Source organism: Rhinolophus hipposideros (genome assembly GCF_964194185.1).
Source record: "Rhinolophus hipposideros genome assembly, chromosome: 13".
In the NCBI taxonomy this organism is placed as follows: domain Eukaryota; kingdom Metazoa; phylum Chordata; class Mammalia; order Chiroptera; family Rhinolophidae; genus Rhinolophus; species Rhinolophus hipposideros.
This window is the reverse complement of record NC_138059.1, coordinates 16,551,015-16,569,927: the sequence shown is the minus strand read 5'-3', so window position 1 is coordinate 16,569,927 and position 18,913 is coordinate 16,551,015. Positions and strand designations below refer to the sequence as shown.

General features: G+C 39.6%; 1 protein-coding gene across 1 annotated transcript in view; it reads right to left on the bottom strand.

Moving 5' to 3' along the window:
• EXT1 (exostosin glycosyltransferase 1) overlaps positions 1 to 18,913 on the bottom strand; it is a 273,137-nt gene that overhangs the window by 240,657 nt on the left and 13,567 nt on the right. The window lies entirely within an intron of this gene.

Below are 18,913 nucleotides of genomic sequence, written 5' to 3'. Positions count from 1 at the left end.
CAGTCAAACTGGATTCAATTCACTATTAAGAATCTACTCTGTGCAAAATTTTGCTGCCAAAACAAGAGTTAAGATTTTGAATTTCATTAAAAGTTATGCTAAAATCACACACAGATTCTAGTTTTTGCTATTAAAGTTGTCATATGCTGTAAAAATGTTACTAAAAACATTTCCCTCATAATCGAGATTTTTCATGAGTAAAATTAACACCGTTAGATGTATTGGATAATCAGGGGAATATTGAAATCATCCACAAAAAAAATTTCCATCAAATCCAATTTTGTATAGGAAAAATAATTTTATGGGTATTAAAGCCAACGTGCTGCAAGATTAGGGAAATTTGACCTCCCCAGCTTTTAAAAAAAAAATCAATTTTTAAAAAACCAAATAAACTGAGCAAACGAAAGATACTAATTTTTCCACCACATCTACAAGTCTAATGCTAACTTCCCTCTGTGCCGTTAAGAGTATTAATTCCTTGACTAAAACTTTTTTGGTAAAGCACAGAATTTCTTTTGATGTCAAAACCACAGAAAGTTCAAAGGTTAGCCTGCCACTCAACATTATGATTCGCCAAAGACCAGAACAGGAAACCCATTTCTAAACTTACCCATAAAGATATTGCAATCCCAAAGGGAGGGCGGCTGGTCATTGTTTCACCGGCTGGTGTTTTTGTACTTTGTTTAAGGACGTATTCAGAAGGGTGACAATGCCTACCTCATCACCAAGGAGAAACATTCTTTTGGATACAAAGAATCTCAGTCATTTCTTCTAACACCTCCTCCCCTCCCCTAAACCCCGCCTCGCTGCCGCCACCGCCACCACCGCCACCACCACCACTAATTACTTTCTCAACATTCTAGAAGGCTAAAAGAGTCTAGCCAAGTTGAATAGACCCGGATTTAGCTTGCATTATATTCTGTCTTGTACACACCCCTCCAAAAATTAAAAAAGAAAAGCATAAGTCACTTTGGGTGCGGGGGTGGGGGAGTGGAGAGTAGACATAACAAGATTTATGTGAAAATAAAAAATTATTTCAGTAAAAAAGAAGAATAGAAACGGCTAATTATATCAAAATAGTTTCATTTACAAAAGGTTACCAGGGCATACAAATTCAGGGAAGCCAGGTTTGGGCAGAAAGGGATCCATTGACATATTCAATGAACAGTCACTACTGGCTGTCTCTACCTAGAGGCACCCCGCTTGGCACTGGATGAAAATACAAAAGTGGTCCCTGTCTCCAGAGAGCTCACAGTGTAATATGAAAGAGAGACCCCTAATCAGATGATTGTAATACAAGTATAATGCTGCACCATAAGGGGTAAGAGAAGAAGCAAAACTAGGGTGCTGTGGAATCCCAAAGATAGGGGCCTCTCAGCCAGTATGGATGGATGGACAGAGGAAGGGAAGATGCTCTTCCTCAGAGGTAGTGCCATAGCCGCATCTTGAAAAAGAGAAAGGTGAGTAAAACATTAGGTGAGGGTGAGGCTAGTGGTAGATGACACACGGGGCCATGAAAATAGCAATGCAACGAGACTGGAACTTAAAATGTGACTATTCCAGAGACGTCAGAGAGGCACAAAAGCAATGCAGAAAGCTGCATAGAGGAAGACTCCACTAGTTCAAATCATCTATGCTTCCTGAGTTGTTCAGCTGATAAACGCCACTTGCCTGTTACCAATGGGAACTTCGTACCATCCTGAAATCTGATCAAATAGCGGTTTCCTAAAAGTACAAGACATGTCATCCATTTTGTAAGCACCCGGCTTCTTCTACTATCTGACACTGTTTCTCAGATCCTGTATCAGTCTGGAAGCTAACAGACGAATTAAGAAAATAACTGACTTTTCTTTTAAGTCCCCATCCATTGGATGTAGCCATCAGCAAAACCATACTGACATTCCCTTGAAGAAGGCCTGGTGGAGACTGAAACATTAGTCTTGAAGGGAGATTGATTTTAATCAAATACTTGCTTTTCTTTTATCACTGGTCCTTTGCAGGCCTCAAGCACGATAAAAATATATGAATTTTTCTCGGAAGGTAGGTCTTTAAAACTCAGACAATGAGACTGCCTGCAGAATTGCATGGATTTTTGCCTCCAAAAGAACCTGAGCAATGGAGAACTGAAAACGACTTTCTTCAACATATGAAAGTCATACATCATATACAATAATAGGGGTCAGAGGAGGTGTTGAGGCCAAATGGAAAAGTTCACGTGGTCCCTCTGAGCTGTGTAAGGCTCAGGACATGAGACAGAAAATTCTTACGGGCACATTCACCTTTACAAAATGCAGAACAACCCCATACAATGGGGGAGGCACCATGATCCAGTGGAAATCCTAAGATGTGGGTTCTAATCCTGGCTCTTCCACTAATGAACTCCTCATTCCCCTGGGGTTCAGCTTCCTCAAGGCTAACGCTTCAGTAGATAGATCACTAAGTCTTTAGATATATATTTTTGGTTCTAAAATTAAATTGATAATAAAACTAGTTAATATTTGGGGGGAGAGTATTTATCTTACGCCAGGCACTGGGCTAAATGCTCTCCATTCCATATCCCATTTAATCTCACAGAGCAACTGTAATAAGACAGATACTTGGATCCCCATTTTAACGATGAGGAAACAGGGGGCTGAGGTAGTTAACTGACATGGAGATGCCAGGACAGAATTCCCACCACACTACAAACTATACTGTTTTACATCAAACACGCTGAATGGCTAAACTCAAGCCTTGACATTTCTCACTAGGTCACTCAGGTAATCAAATGCCAAGTGATTTTTAAAACACATTGTTTCCCTAAAAAAAAAGAAACATTTTTTTTTGGCAGTTTTTCACAAAAGATTGCCAAATATGCATTCAGTATCCACTTGGAATAGAAATATTCTAATCCAAGCAGATGTAGTCTACACGGGTATCTGCTATAAAATCTGGGGTGCTTCAGAATGAAATACCAGATCACTCCCAAAATGGCCCATTTTTCAGTCCCAGTGTCTATAGAATAGAAGGGTATTTGGGGACCTTTCCTTCCATAAGTCTTTTCATCAGGGAATCTGCCCTGAAGCAAGGAGTGAGGGGAGCAGACATCCAAGTAACTATGTCTCTTCCCTGGCAGTCTTCCTGTCATTGTGCTTCTGCTCTCCTCCCTGAAAACACTGCGTCCCATGAGTAGACAGACATCGCCACCACCATTTAATGAATTGATACTGGCGTGCTTTTAATAGCCCCATTTAATTGTACCTTCCGATTTTCTGCAGGAGCTCTCCTACCATTAATGTATTAACAGTCTCTTACCTTGTCCCTGGGGGATGACAACGGCTCCATTTTCTCTTTCAATCCAACCCCTACACTACTTGGCTGCCTCTCAACATTGTCACAAAAACGGGAGAACAAAACAAAAATCACAGGATTTTAGCCATGGATTAGTTAGATATATTAAATCATGGCATCTAATTTCGGGGGGAGGAGGAAGGGAAGGGAATTCTACTAAAAGAAGAGTGTGATTAATAGCATAAAAATGGTAGCATGCTTGCAGCCCCAATCATGGAGACAAGAAATGTCAATTTTCACTTATTTTAGAACTATAACATCATCACCTCCATTATCGAGCACTGACAGCTACGTATGACCTCAGACCAAGGCAAGTGGATGGCTTTTCTCACCCTAAGACACCGTGCCAGGCCAAAAATAGCAAAATGTATTAAAAATAGTAGATGTTTTAGCTGAGGCCTGTTGTGTCCAGGGATGTATTTATTTCTAACTCTTTACATCATGCACTATGTATAAGACAATGCAAAAAGGACAATTTTCATGTGGTAAATCTCACCATTGTCCTAGGAATCATTGTTCTTCACACCTGGGAAAAAAGAATGTTTCTAAAACTGTGCACATCGAGAGGGCATCTTAACATTACAACTGTAAACCTTTGACTTTATTGTTTGGAAAATTCTAAAATTGTCTTCTACTAAGGTCTGTCTGCTCTTTCTCAATCAAACCAATATGAACAAAACTCTCTAGAAATAAAACTATTATAAAGTCATAGTAAGATGGAATATGCTAAAACAAGGATATTTTATCAGATGTCCACAGCATTGGTTTTTCAGCAATCAAGGGATGGGCTAATTTAGGAAAATGTGGGTGTCGATATTCTCTATAACAAAAACGTTCCAAACTTACAGAAAATGCAACCCAAAACACCATTTTGGACTAAATGCAATTACTAGTGAGCTGACCATATTTGTTTCTTTTAAGATTTTTATTAAGATATAGCTAACGTACAATCTTATATTAGCTGCAGGAGTGAGCTGACCCTATTTTTTTAAATCTAACTTCAAATACCTTTCTCACAAGTCGCCCCTATCTATATCACCGATCACATCTTTGCTGGTCTCCCCAACATCAATGAATTTCCCTCATTCATTCTAAAGTTCTTCTGAAACTGAAAACAGAAAATAAAGCATTAAGCTTGTGGTGAGGGACAGAAGTCTGAAATCTCAGAACAGTGAGGCTAGCACGAACGATTAAATTCTTCCAGTTGCTCAATCTGTGTTATCAAGACACTCTGTGGAGGATGGTACTTACGGCTCAAGAAATTTTTATACTTCCTAGAGCAGACTGACAAGACCAACCAAAAGTAGAACTGGTGGGGCTTGGGGGATGGAAAGACAGACTCCCCCTTTATTTTAAGCTTATAATTTGATGAAATTCCTTCTCAGGATACAACAATGCTTTTAGCTAAACTCTGAACTTGAGTAATCTAAGAACCATGTTTGAAATTTAGACCTTTTTTTTAAATTTTAATTGGGGAATATTGGGGAACAGTGTGTTTCTCCAGGACCCATCAGCTCCAAGTCGCTGTCCTTCAACCTAGTTGTGGCGGGCACAGCTCCGCTCCAAGTCCAGTTGCCATTTTCAATCTTTAGGCTCAACCCACCATCCCGTGAGGGAATTGAACCAGCAACTTTGTTGTTGAGAGCTTGCGCTCTAACCAACTGAGCCATCCGGCTGCCCCTCCGGAAGCTCAGCAGCAGCTCATTGTCTTCAATCCAGTTGTGGAGGGCGCAGCTCACTGGCCCATGTGGGAATCGAACCGGCAACCCCGTTGTTCAGAGCTCGCGCTCTAACCAACTGAGCCACCCGGCTACCCCTGAAATTTAGACTTTTGAATGAGGGTGGCACACTGAAAGCACTTAATAAGTGCATATTCAATGCATGAATGTATAAATCCACAGAACAGTCCTCCACAATTAAAGAACAGGTATGGAGAACACTGTTCTATTAAACACTCTTCATCTCGCCCCCACTGCTCTGATTAGCTGCCAGGAATGTATCTTCTTACAAAGTGGCCAGTCACCCAAGTGTTTAATGATCCTGGTTGTCAAAGCCCGCCTGGCCCTAAATCCTACATTCTGAATATAAAGAACTCAAGAACTAAACCCCAGTTATCACCAGCAGACAAGTGTTCTGCCTATGCTCTGGTTGATACCTCGACACCTCTCTTCCTAGCCTAGATTGGTTTAATTGCCTCCTAACTAGCCATTGTCATGCTGGTGTTCTCACTGCACAGTACATAGTATGCAGCTCAACAGAGGTTTCCTAAACTCAGGAATCAAGCACTAGTTTCTGCTCAATAAGTCTCAGTAAGAAAAAGGTGAAAGAGAACAGAGACCATCACACCAGCCTGGTTGGCCCTAGCGAATGCCTTCTCCCCGAACTGAGACCTAATAACCCTAGTAAGATGGCTCCTCAGGAATGTCCCCGTTAGTTTGGGGAGAAAATTGAAGAAATACAAATGACTGGTCTTTTTGTATTTGACAAGCTCTCCTAGACACTCTGAATGTGGAAGGTTCAAGGTCCCCAACTTGAACTTTCAGGAGAACCTAGACCAAGGCTATCTGGTAACTATAGGGTTTACGTAGTTAAAGATGCAAAGGACTTTTCTGAACTAGAATCAACAGGACTCGCTGAAGTGACTATTCTCTAGATTACTACAGAGCATGAAGTCTATACTATCTGCTACGGTCTGAATGTTTGTGTTCCCCCCAAATTCGTAAGTTGAAACTTAACCCCCAAGGTGATGAAATTAGGAGATGGGACCTTTGGGAGGTAATCGTGAGGGCAGAATTCCCATAAATGGGATTAATGCCCTTCCGAAAGAGGTTCCATAGAGATTCCCCTCTCCGTCCACTATGTAAGGATATAGGAGAAGTCGGCAGTCTACAACCCAAAGAACTTCACCCAAACCCAACCATGCCGGCACCCTTATCTTGGACTTCCAGCCTCCAGAAATATGACAAGTAAATCCGTGCTGTTTATAAGTCACCCGACTGTGGTATTTTGGTATAGCAGCCCGAACCAACTAAGACACTACCAGAGACCTTGTCCTAACACATCCTGCTCAGGCTTGGTTGTACACACATCCGTCTCTCTCACGGGACTGCAAGCTCAAAGACGGAGGGTATCAGATCTTCCTTCAACAATTCAACAACCAAGGGAGAAACTAAGCTGGACATGCTATAGAATTCAGGCATCAGGGTCATGAGTATAATCTTCCAGACACAGAAGCCCAGAGCCCAGGTCCTCGAGAGGCTGAGTCCATGCACGTCAGTGTTTTGAAGAATCCCGGATGGCTCTGAAAGCACAGCCCAGGCCAGACCCAGGGCATGGCGTGACGTAAGCACCCACGTTCTAGAACCCGACCTGAGCTGGGGTCAAATGCTAACCCTGCTTCTTGTTCGAGTGGCTCTGAACAAGTCATTTACCAAGTCTAAGCCTCCCTGCCCTCATCTATAAAACGGAGATCTGTCTAATGTATACCCCACAGAGCTTAAACAAGGATTAATTAAGATAGTGTGTGTTAAGCACAATAACTTCCTGATAGACAGTTCTTATTTTATTTTTTTGTAAGGAGGGTGTAGCTCACAGTGGCCCATGTGGGGATGGAACCAGCAACCTTGGTGTCATTAGCACCCCACTCTACCCAAACGAGATAACCGGCCACCCCTAGACAGTTAGTTCTTAACACACATCAGGTACTTGGGCTGGGGGCCCAAAGCACAGTGCCCTACACAACCCATGTTGCATCCCAACAGATGTTAATTGAAAGGAACTCAGATGATACTTAATTGCTAACGAGTTGTAAAAGTTTACATTGTTAAGCATATATATATATATATATATATATATATGTATCTTCCTGCAAAGACATTGTAACAAGTTGGTGAAGGGTTAGGTGAAAATGTTTAAAAAGAGGTGAGTATATTCAGCTTATATATTTGAGTTAACAGAAGAAAACTTGGGATGTCAAATTTATATAGTATGGACACAAGAATGCTGAGGCTATGAAAATAACCTATTTACTAAAGCTTTGGTCACAGTTCTCTCTCCCATGGGAACAATGAGACAAGGGTGAGGGGGAAAAGTTACACTTTCAGCATGGTGATACTCTCCTGTACTGCCGTTTTGTTATTAAAGTCATATACCATCGTTTAACTGACAGGCACTATTTTGAGAGTCATAAGAAGCTTCATCAGAAAGTTAGTGTTTCTTTTAGATTTATGGTATTTAAAGGGTTGTTCTTTTGTTTCTTTTCTTTCGTTTTTTTTTTTCTTGGCATTCTTACATGAAAACATTTTACATTCAAAGCCTAGTGGAAGACAACACCATTTCTACAGAAGTCACAGGGGGAAAATAATTCACTTAATAGACATTAATAGACATTCACTTTACCGCAAACTTTAATGGAATGAATCCATTATATAATTGGGAAATAAGAGCCACATATTCCCATACATTTATCTGTCCTGTTACGTGTGTGTGTGTGTGTGTGTGTGTGAGAGAGAGAGAGAGAGAGAGAGAGAGAGAGAGAGAGAGGCTTCATTTAGGTAAAAAGCAGTGTTTTTACTTAAATAAAAATGGATCTTTTTTTGTTGCAGAGCATTAAAAAAGGAAAGCTTCATCCATTCTGCATTTTACAGCCAACAAACTTTGTGTCACTGTGTATCCTCCCTGATAATCTATTTTAAAGGAACACTTCCAGCACCAGAAAAATAAAAGAAGAATATCCCTTAGATGAATCTGACTTGTAAATAAGGAAAGCTATTAAGTGCTTAGTGTTTTTGGTCTCTCTGTAATAAACACTATAAATAATCTCAGAATTTACGGCTCATCTGGTTCTACTTGGTGAGGCTTCATTTTTTAGTAAGGAAGAGCACAATATTGGGCATATTCTCTGGCACCCAATCTGCATCTCTTTTAAAAGAAAAAAAAAAAAGTTGGGAGAGGTAAGGCTGTCAATCGAACAAAATACAGAGTCTGAGAACTTAAGCATTCTTGGATAATGGTGAAGTATCATCTATCACTTATATGGCTACTTACAGTTATCAGTTGCGTAAAATTTTGGAAAGTACACCACCAAATTTTTTTGCACATCACCAGTATCTTGATGGAGTTGGGAGTCTCTTTATGTAAACCATTTTAGGGGCAAAAGTACAGAAATAATCCATCCCGGAAATGCTTTCTATTCTAAGCACCTGGCATAAAACTACTGTGTCCAGAGATCTCATATTATGGCCTTCTAAGACATAAAGGAAACACTCTGAATCCTAAAGACTAATTGCACATCCGCAGACTTCCTCTTTCTACAGAGCTTTTTAATTGGGCACTTTCAAGTTGCCAAGTATGTTCACAAATGGTATTTCAAATAAACACGCAAAGTGCCTACAGATCTGGAATTGGAATATTTAGGCTCCCTTTGGATGAGGATGCTCTTATTTTAAGCTAGCCATTCTCCAATAGATGCTAACATGAAGGGGAAACCAAGTATCTATGTCTACTTCATTCAACTTGCATTCATAATAATATGAATGTTTCAGCGTAAAAAGGTAAAAAGGGGTTAGAAGTCTAAAATTAGAAATCACTCTTCAAATTGGATATAAATATTAGCTATATGTACTTTTACTTCCTGTAAGCAATTAGCTTAATAGTAGACAGCATGGGATAATTCTTTCGAGGCTTGATTTGGGGCTAGACTCAGTTATTTCTGAAGCCTCCCTTCTCCAGTAAAACCCTGTGCTTTGATTCAAAAGAAAAGGGTCGATATCACATACAAGAATCTGCAACATCACACAAGCACATAAAACTGTCATCCTGAAATACTGCACTGCATGACTTTGTTACTGCTTCTTTTATTCTTGCAGCAGTGGACACAACCTCAGAGGATAAATTCGCCACTTCCAGGCTCGTGCCTAGCGCTGGATAAACATAAAAAGTCTTGGGAACAGGAACCCCCAGGAATGCAGGCACTGCCATCAACTCTGACAGCAAATCCACCTCTGAAATTAATAATTTGTATACCTCCCACAATCTGATTTTTTTTTTAAACCTTAGATGAGAGTGTACCTCCATTTCTAGGAAGGAGTCGAACCCTGACATTAAATCCAATGAGCAATACCACTGAGCAAAATTCTGTCATCAGCTACTCATATACTAACGCGAAAACCTTAGCTTCAGATGAAGTTTTCAAAATAACTATCAGGTATTGCCAGGGCTTTGGAACCAAGGATCAGAAGGCCTATCACCCTACACAAACCAATGTAAAAGTTGGAAGTGTTGACTTTTCCAAAAGGAGGTTTTAGAATCCACAGAGTGGTCTGTGGCCTAAAAACATTCAGCAACTGACTATAGAATTGTTTCGTTAATTATGGGGGAAAATCAGAAATAAAGCTATCCCAATTGGACGGAATATATAGAACAGAAAATAAGTATTTTCCTTCAATCTAACGTGTTTACCTAGAAGGAATGTGGTGACAAGCTTTCATCATGTATACTGTAATAGAAAAAAAATTGTTTAATAAAAGGTAAGTTGGCTTCATGTACGTAATTGGGAAGCTTTTGTTGTTAATGCTGTTATGTATTAATGGACAAAGAGATTCTTTATCGTATGAGTAGAATTTAAAAACCTGGTAGAAACAAGCCCATTCTCAGACTTATAAAACAACCCTTTACAGATAATTATGTTTTATTATTCTTCATTTTATGGGGATCGTGTTATACAAAACAAATACCAGATGCCTATTTGTTTTATTCATTTCAGGGGGAAAAAAATTGTACAAGTACCTCTGTGAATAGAACTGCTTTTAATTAAACACAATGCACAAGGAGCACATAAAAATTAATACTCTTTGAAGCCAGCAGGTAGAAAGTAAATGTATCAAGCAACAACTGCGGAATACCTCTTTTTTCCTCCGGCTGAGCTGAGAAAGGAAATATTGCCAGACTTACTACTTGGAAGCTAAAGACAGCAAGAGATACTTGAACAAGGTCATTCATAGACTTGCTGGGGGGAAATTAAGGCCAATGTTCATGGAAATATAAAGGCTGGAGGTGAGGGGAAAAAAAATCAATGTGTTTTACTGGCACCTGGATTAAAGCAGACCCTGTATTAGCCCTCCTTTATGAAATCAGGCCAGTCCATTCTGACCCATTTGGGTAAAGCTGTTGAGATGGAATGAACCACGTTCATTTCTGCTATATCAGAAAAACACAAAGTAATTTCTAGCATGGTTCAGACTTAACCTGCAAGCACTTATCATAGAAAGACATGTTATTAAGTGGCTATCTGACTTAATACACCCATACTCTTAAAAAAAAAAAGTGGGGGGAGACAGAAAAGAACAAAATTTAACCATTTTTTCCAGACCTCAAAGAAATAAATCATATCTGTTCAACTGTCAGTTCGAATTAGAAAGTGAAAATTCAGCATGCAGCATTTTCGTCCCACAATGAGAAAAATGTGGTATCCTTTTACTTTTTTTTTTCCGTCCTTCGCTTTTGCTTTCTTGTTTGCTTTTGATCACATAGTAAGACCCACTCTCCAGGCGGGTCTTAGACTTTGATATCATCTAGCCAGTTATGGTCTGTACTCACTAATGTCAAGAGAGAAAATAAACAGACCTTCTGAAAGCACCATGTGCAGGAATGTAAAACAGCTTGCAATTGTATCTGGCAACCAACTTTCCACAAAGAATATCAACAAACCTTTTCCAATCACACTTTCTTAAGGGGTCATAGCTCACTTTCGGCTATCTGCAATTCTGAACCTCAGAGTATTTCTGATTCAGGGAAAGCTTTCATTTATTCCTTTGCGTGAGGCTGACAGTCTTTTTGGATAGTGGACTTTGGTCTTCAGGCTACATGGAAAAGGTAAACTATATATTATTTTCACATTAAAAAAAAGCAATTAAAATCCAAATGCTCTTTTAGCCTTTAAATAGATTTTTAAACAGGAATGGGCAACTGAGAAAGTAAAGCATTTAAACTAGTTATCCCCCCCCCCACAAAAAAACACCTCATTTTGCTAAAAAAAAGTATGTATATATATATATATATATATATATATATATATATATATATAGATAGATATAGATATAGATATATGGTACTCCTCGTTCTCAGGACAAGAATCAAGAGTGAATATACAGAGACGGTAATCGAAATCAAATGTCACATTTTACACTCTGTTATAACCTAACCAAATGATTACTTTCATAAGCCTATAGCTGATAAGGGACAGGTACATCTATACTGGCATGGAACCATGCTTGATATAATTAAGTGATTGAAAAGAGAAATTACAAAATTATCCTATTTTTCAAGAAAATAATATGCCATGTGCCTAGAAAAAAGAAACACTCAACTGTTAAAGGCGGTAAAGGGGAGACCTAGGGAACTTTCATTTTCTGTTATGTTGGCACTTTGAACAAAGCTCAGGTATTACTTCTGCAATCTGCAATCTGGATTTTAAAAAAAAAAAAAGTTTTTTTCTTTCGAAACATTCACCAGATTGTGGTTGATGATGCAACTCTTGGGTGGCTGTATCTTAAAAGTTTGATGTAAAACCAAGCTTCTGACCTGAGAACCCTTATGAGCCAGACTTGAATGGCTGTTGGGGGATTGAGGTAGGATGCGCGAGGGTCAGGAGACAGGAAGCGTGTGCGTGCGTGCCTCTGTGTGTGTGTGTGTGTGTGTGTGTGTGTGTGCATGCGCGTGCGCACCCAGGTGAGCATAAGCCTTCACAGGAAGAAGGGAGGGTTACTGCAAAAAAAAGGGTAACTAAAAGGAAGAAGCAAAGAACAGGGTGGTGTGACTCATAACGGAGGGAGGGCTTTCAGAACAGCCACAAAGTGCCTCTGATTGTCCCTGATAACCCGCTAGAAAGTATCCAGGAAAAAGAGGTGTGTAAAATCCATCCTTTGCCAGTGGTAGTGGGAGGTGCCAGGTGCGGCTCTGCAGACAAGTGTCCGCCAAAGGCCTGCAAAAAAGGACGCAGTGGTCTAGGGATGATGTGTGGATACTGAAATCAATCTGTGGGAAACCATGTCCCCTGTGGATGAGGCCACAGAATTGTACCCCTGCCCCTCCTGCATATATATATGCTAAGGGATTGAAGTCCAGGAAAACTGATTGTTCCACAAGTGGTTGGCTGAGCACAGCATGCTGGAGCCCCATTCATCAGCAGACAGTGAGGGCTGAGGTTCTGGTCCCCACAGCACAATTGGTCCCCTCCTTGGAGGGGGAACTGAAGCACCAAAGGAACGAACAGAGGGTTCTTCTATTGTGGAGATGCCTGGCGAGTTCCACCACGATTCTCTTCAGTGACTTTGCTCTCTCAGCCTGCACCCCAAAAAGAAGCAAGATTCCAAGTACTAGAAACCATACCGAAACGAACATGAAATAATGTTGAATGTCAACTATAATCGAAAAATTTTAAAAAACAACTGTATAGCTGGCCAAGCACTGAGGCCCATCTTACACAATACATCGAGTGCAAGTTCATAAAGCAGGCTTTTAGGGATATTACAGAATGCAACCGGGAACCTACTCGGAATGGAAATGACAATCAAAGGTGCAAACTGTTTCAATATTGCAAATCATCTGACTTTGGTGAATCTCTAATTTGATGCATGCTACGCTGACCCTCAAGGGAGGCAGGGTCCTTCTAAACTTTTATTTTTCTCTCTCTCATTTTTCTATTTAACATGCCCACATGCCCTTTGGACTGATGATTCCAAACAAAATTAAAGAATTCTAATAATTCAATTCCAAAAGTCTTTCTTTTTGCACTAACTGGCCACCATGACCAATGGTACTCATTTGACAAGTATTTCTTAAGGATGGGCTAATGCCTGGGAAACAGATTAAAAACAAATACAGAAGTCTTGAGACAAGACTTAACAGATTTGTGTCCACATAGAATAAAAACTGTGAAACATCCAAATTAACTATGATTAAAAGCTATCTGGAGGCAACTGGTAGAGAGAAAGAAGCTACCGGGTGAATTTTCCTACCATGAAAGGAAGTACTGTGTACTTTGATACCAAGATTTTTTGGGTCTGACTTCCTTGATCTATGTTTGAAAAAGACTATGCCAAAGAAAACTAAAGAAGGACATGGAAACTTCCAGAATATGCCTCCATCTGTTCTGGTTCTAGAATTTCTAGATTAAAGAAAGGACGGGCTCATCAACAATAGTAACACTTAACTCAGCACCTATCGAGCACACAGTTGCAGTGGGGGGTGAACTCTGGCATGCAGAGAGAATGAACTAGCTTTCCCTCAGAAAGTGTCTACACCCAGAGAGATCAAAACTAAGTGATTACAGCACCAAGTAGAATGCTCTAAGGTTTAAAACTGCTGCCAGTCTAAGTTGCAGAATTTCCCCAGCCCCTGATTCACAGGACATAAAGCCTGCATGCCCAGACCCCTAAAATTATACTGGGTGAGAGAACAGAGCGGGGAGAAAAACTTCAGTGAGTCCTTCCACAGGTGCTGGAAACTAACCCTTAGACACCATTTCACCTGCACAGTCTGGACAGAGAAAGGCTTTCTCAAGGCTTTGGCCGCTGAGGCTGGCGGTTACCAAAGAATGCCCTGGGCTGAAGGGCAGGCCAAATGGCCTACTGATTTATGCTCTGCTATCTGAAAAATTACTAGACCATTTTTATACCCCCAAGAGGAACTCAAATGACAGGCTTCAAATGATAGGTCTTATGCCACGTCCTGAACAGGATTAAACTGAGAGAGTGAGCTCGCAAGCCACCATACCTGGGAATTCCAAAACAGAGTCTTTTAGGCTTTCAGAAACATGTCCAAAAATTCCAATTAATTCACCTCACCTAATTAAATGAGTTAACTGGAAATACAATACAGTAGTTTCATCTCACGGCTATGTGAATCTACAAGTCAGCTTACTGGGAGAAAGAAGGGCTATTTTGTATTTATTGGAGAAGCAATAAGAGGATTTGGGACTAAAAGAGGGGGACCAAAAAGAAAGATAAATAGTACTTTTAAAAAGAGCATCTTGATTCTTGGTAGAAAATAATATCCAATACTGACCCAATAATGTTCCCAGAAAAAAAAAATTTGGATTTGAAATATGTATTCCACGTGCAAACACAGGCCTATCCGTCACTGTTCTGCAGAAAATATACACCAGCTTCTTGTCTGAAGCCAAGTAATGTCAAATTTGAAATGAGGACAAGAAAGTCGCAGTTTACTGGGTGAACCATTCACTAGAGTCTCTGTTTCAAAAGCTGCTGTTAAAGAACACTCTATATGATTCTGTGATTTACGACAGGATGTAATCCTGTTCTAACATGCTCTTTTTCTTTTTCTTCTTTTTTGGATATGGTGGCATTTCAAGGGACAAGGTATGACCTGTGGTACATCCCCATCACAGTAAGCTACAGTGTGGAATCCAGTAGGAATCAGACCACATCTGGATTTGGTAGCAGACATGGTGTTATAAGAAAGCTTTTACAATGTGTTTGTTCATAACTGCAGCTGTGCCCTCTGAGAGAAAAGAATGAAAATATAAGCTACGATGTGTCTGAACCCTCCCAGGTCTGCACAACACCGGCTAAAAGTTACACCGCTGACATTCAATCTGACTGCGATGAGAAGTTTATCCTGAAGGACAGTCACACGCTGCTTAAACGTAACACGGTATGCAGGTCTAGCACCAGTGGCTGTGGATAATGCCATCCTAAAAGGCGTCAATTGTTAAGAGCCGCAGAAACTGTTGAAAGTAGAAAGTTGTTCACTGCTATCGCTTCCTGCTTCGCTTAAGTGCCCCATCATGATGGGATCACCCAGTTTGGCTACCTGAATTGATAGAGAAGAAAAAAACTGGTTTTATCTTCCTATCTTGCTCCGTTTTATCTCAGAAAGTCATTTCAGGTGATCCCACTGGCACAGCTGCCACCTTTCTAATGCATTTTCACCAGGCAGGAAAAAGAAGACCCACGTGATTACGCTGCTTCCCAGAACTGGTGGGAAACACGATACTTTTGCAAAAGGAGAAAGAATTTTTTTTTTTAAAGACAAAGTCATATGAATGATGTGAATCCTTGGTTGAACGACTTAACGGGAAATGAAAATCTATTGCATTTTGGCAACAGTTACAACAGGTGGTTGGAATTCTGGGCACTTGCCAAACCACCTTGAGCTTCTATATGACTGGCAAGCTACTGTATCCTATTGCACATTACAATTATAATGAGCTGTAAACAGATAGGTCAAATGAAAGAAATGAAATGAAAACAATGGTAAACACACACAAGGGGTAAGACTGAAATTATAGGAGCCTAAAAGTCTCACGTGGTATAACGGAACAGACAAAATAATGACAGTAACAATGGTTATTTATTGAGTGCTTACTATGTACCAAGCTCTGTGCTAAGTATATTATGTGTAATATTACTCATTTAATTCTCACAGTAACAACCCTGTGATGTAGGAATTATTATTATCTCCACTTCACAAGGGAAGAAAGCAGAGAAGTAAGCCGCCCAAGATTTCACAGCTATGGGAGAGCTTCTATTGCAAATCAAGCTACCAATGTCCAGAGCCCATGTGCATAAACGCCAGGCAATGCATGGCTGGACATCAAGAGATGTGTGTTCTACTCCCGGTTCTGTCACACAGGCCACATGACCTTGGGCAAGTTGCCAAACTTCCCTGGCTCTCATTTCTTTATCTATATGATGCAAGAATTACACTAGTTCTTCAAAGTCACTTCCACATTCTTATTACTTTTCGCTCCAGACAAAACTATCTGACATCATCATAACATGATTGAACATCATGCAGACAACAACAGACATACAGATATACTCTGTACGTACACAATCAGCAATGAGCTCATAGGTCTCTGTACAGGAAAAGCAGACAAGGAAAGCTGAGGCCTAAAGAGGCTCCGTCGCCAACATGCCCTAGAATATCTACTTCATACTTTGAATTGAAGGCTGCTTGTTTCTTAGCTTATTTTTATAGAAACTTAAGATTTCTTCTGACAGCATTATTTACAAGAGCCAAGACATGGAAACAACCTAAGTATCCATCAATGGATGAATGAAGATCACCCATTGTCATATATATTTGGAAAACATATATCATATTTATATATACACACACACACACACACACACACAGAATACTATTTGTGACAACATCACACACAGAATACTATTTGTGACAACATGGAAATCCTACCATTTGTGACAACATGGACGGACCTTGAGGGAATTATGCTAAGTGAAATAAGTCAGACAGAGAAAGACAAATATTGTATGATCTCATTTATATGTGGAATCTCAAAAAAACTGAAATCATAGATACAGAAAACAGATTGCTGGTTGCCAGAGGCAAGAGGTGGAGGGATGGGCGAAATAGGTGAAAGTGGTCCAAAGGTACAAGCTTCCAGTTATAAGACAAAGAAGTCCTGGGGATGAAATGTACAGCATGGTAACTACACTCAGGCACCGCACAACAAGTTTTCAGTCAACAGCAGACCGCATCTATGCCAGTGGTCCAATGAGATTATAACAGAGCTGAAAAATTCCTATCACCTAGTGACACGGCAACCATAGTAACATTGTAGCGCAACGCATTACATGTCTGTGGTGATGTTGGTGCAAACAAACCTACTGTGCTGCCAGTTGTATAAAATTAGAACACCTCCGATTACGTACAGTACATAATACCTGATAATGACAATAAACGACTATTACTGGTTTGTGTATTTACTATACTATACTTTTTATCATTATTTTACAGTGTACTCTTTCTACTTAAAAAAAAAAAAAAAAAGGTTACTGTCAAACAGTATACCGTGTTACACCGGTAGCAGCCTTCACACATCTCGTGTTTACCACGTCTCTTGATTGCACCCTTTTCTCTTGGGCTTGATTTAATCTCACGTTGTTTTGTACAGTAACAGGCTGTGCAGGCTTGTAGCCAAGGAGCAATAGGCTACGTCATGGAGTCCAGGTGTGTAGAAGGAGATATCATCTAGGTTTGGGTAAGCGCACTCTGACGTTCCCAGTGATGAAATCACCTAATGACGCATTTCTCAGAACAATTCCAGTCGTTCAGAAACACCTGACTATACAGATAATAATACTATATTGTATATAGGAAAGTTGCTCAGAGAACAGACCTGGAAAATTCTCATCACAAGAAAAAAAATTGTAACTATGTGAGGTGATGGATACTAACTAAACTTGCTGAGGTAAGCATTTTGCAATATAGACAGACATATACCAAATCGCTATGTTGTATGCCTAAAATTAATACAATGTTACACGTCAACAGTATCAATACAAAATGATTTACTTTGATAATTTTTTTTGCCCTCTTTCATCCTACTTGCGGGACTCAGACATAGTAGCTAAGTTTAAAATAAGTGCAGGAAAAATACTACTCTATCTTTTAACTGTACTAAACATTCAGGAATATAATTTTACCTTAGCATAAAATACTGTTCAATTTTTTTCAAATATGTAACATAACTCTACATTCTAAGTACAGAAAATATTATACATTTCTACTCTTTCAATCAATAAAAGACTGACTGCCCTACAGGTTTGCAACATTGCACTTGCATACTTAAAAATGCAGTTATAAAAGGTGTTGCTTAAAGGTGGCTTTTTTAATGCAGTGTGAATTTTAAAGGAGCATGCAGGATACATAAGAAATGGGTGTTTTCAAGAAAAATTTATTCTCTGCCTCTCAGCAAAGCAAAAGCATTACAGTATTAGAACCTCTCTGATTAGATTTTTCAGATTGGTGCACATACACAGACCTAAAAATCATTTGGGTAAATGACCTTACCAAGCTTTGTAAAAACATAAAACATAATTCAGACTTCATCAAGTGTCGCAGGATTGCTACCAAATCTGAATCCATTTTATAAAGACCTACTAAGAAGCCAAGTGATAGAGATACAGTGCATTCTCCATTTTATCTACATACCTTGAGTCCTTTGATGCAAAATCCCATACGAGCTAACAGAAACAAGCCAGGTTTTACAGGCAGAAAATGGAGGCCAGTGGGAGAAACAATCGTACACCTTCCCTCTGCTTTTTCTTCCCCTTCGCTTTTTAATTAAATGGTAAATCTCAATATGAATTCATCAGAAGTCTGATAGCTCAATTAAGCACTATGTTATTATATACTCTGGGGCAATGCTTCAATATCAGTTAACAGAGTTTGGATGTAACCTGAGCAACAACAAAAAAAAAAAACGTAAGCCAAAAGTTATATGCAACCAACCACTTGGGGAAAAAGTTGCAATGAAGGAGGGACAAAAAGTCCCAATACCTACAGACTGTTAAAATTAAATGCTAAAAAGACCATCATGGTTTCCCCTGTAAAAAAACTCTTTCGATTCATAGTATGCAGTAAACCCCCTCAGTTCATTTTTAATTTGGTTTCACTGATACTCATATCCAACAGAAGAGTGAAAAAAGAAAAAAGAAAGAAACTATCTTGGGGGAAAAAAGGTTTATTGGCAGAAACATCCCGTTTGAAGACAAAAAAAAACTCTCGGTGAATCAGCAAACGATGGAAAAGA